The sequence below is a fragment of the Eulemur rufifrons genome, chromosome 3 (genome assembly GCF_041146395.1).
Source record: "Eulemur rufifrons isolate Redbay chromosome 3, OSU_ERuf_1, whole genome shotgun sequence".
NCBI classification, from domain to species: domain Eukaryota; kingdom Metazoa; phylum Chordata; class Mammalia; order Primates; family Lemuridae; genus Eulemur; species Eulemur rufifrons.
In genome coordinates this window covers 61,802,199-61,803,542 of record NC_090985.1, presented here as the reverse complement: position 1 = coordinate 61,803,542, position 1,344 = coordinate 61,802,199, and the positions used below count along the sequence as shown (strand labels likewise).

The window sequence follows — 1,344 nt, the reverse complement described above, 5'->3', positions numbered from 1 at the left end:
TAAACCGGTCATTTATTAGCATTGGTACAGTTTGACATAACAGGTTTCCAGTAAATATGCCAAGTTGCATGGAGGTGACAGAACACGGTGAGGTCCAGTTGCATGGACAGCACAGTCTCACTTCTTCCACTTGTTCTTGCAGTCCCACTTGGCAGAGATGCCCTGGATGGGGCTGACCTTCATGTCGAGCATCCTCTTGGTCTGCTTGGCCACCCAGTCATCCTCAAAGGAGTGCAGGATGGGGCCATACACGTAGCGCTTCTCCCAGATGACAGTGAGCGCAGTGAAGCCGATGAAGAACATAGCCATGCCCACAATCATCTAAAAATATGGAAAGCTTCACAAATTTGCATGTCATCCTTGCTCGGGGGCCATGCTGATCTTCTCTATATCGTTCCGATTTTAGTGTATGTGCTGCCGAAGCGAGCACAACTCATGCCTTCTTATAACAAAATTCTACAAACTGAGAAAGGGGAGGTTAACTGGTCTTCCTGCTTCATGGCCTAAGGCGTTGCAAGATTCTGATTTTCTAGATCATCAGAAAGATAAACTGTGCTTGATATTTCAGGCTTAGTGTTGTGTTCCCTAGATCATGTGCCTGTTTGCTCTCAAATCCATTCCCCTTCCTTCTCCTGCCTTTTATTTTTAATTGTGGTAAAATATATATGTAACATAATATTTACCCTTTAACCATTTTGAGTGTACAATTCAGTGGCATTAAGTACCTGCAAATGTTGTGTAATCGTTACTATTATCCATTTGCAGAACTGTTTCATCATCCCAAACAGAAACTCTGTACTGATTAAATAACTTCCTGTCTCCTTCTCCCCCTCAGCCTCTGGTAGCTTCTATTCTACCTTCTGTTTCTATGAATTTGCCTACTGTAGGTATCTCATATAAGCAGAATAATATATTGGTCTGACTTACTTAGCATGTGAACGTAAACAAAACTTTATGCTCACCCCCCACCCCCACCGGCTGACTGAATGGACCCCCTCATGTCCAAAGGAATATCCTAAAACTAAATTGCCTGCCAGGAGGAGGGAGGTCAGACATGTCTCATCATGCCCCCCTCCCTTCTTGGGGACATCCTTTGTAACCCATTAACAAGCCTAAGGGTATGGAAGACAAACCTGCAGGCCTTCAATTTACACAACAAATCTATGTCCTGTTGGTTTGTCTCCGATAAGCAGCAACTATGTTAAAACAGTCCAAGCCTTTAGACAAAGCTTCATGTCTTTAACCAATTACAAGCCAAAGAATCTTTAAACCCACCTATAACCTGCAAGCCCACCCCTCCTGCTTCGAGATGGCCCGCCTTTTAGGGCCAAACCAATGTATGAG

The 1,344-nt window shown here is 44.0% G+C and overlaps 1 non-coding gene across 1 annotated transcript; it reads right to left on the bottom strand.

The window, feature by feature from the left end:
• Nucleotides 1-323: 323 nt before the first annotated feature.
• LOC138382054 (U6 spliceosomal RNA) lies at nucleotides 324-430 on the bottom strand. The gene has a single exon (XR_011233231.1). It is a non-coding gene; the product is annotated as a U6 spliceosomal RNA (small nuclear RNA).
• Between the last annotated feature and the right edge of the window lie 914 nt (nucleotides 431-1,344).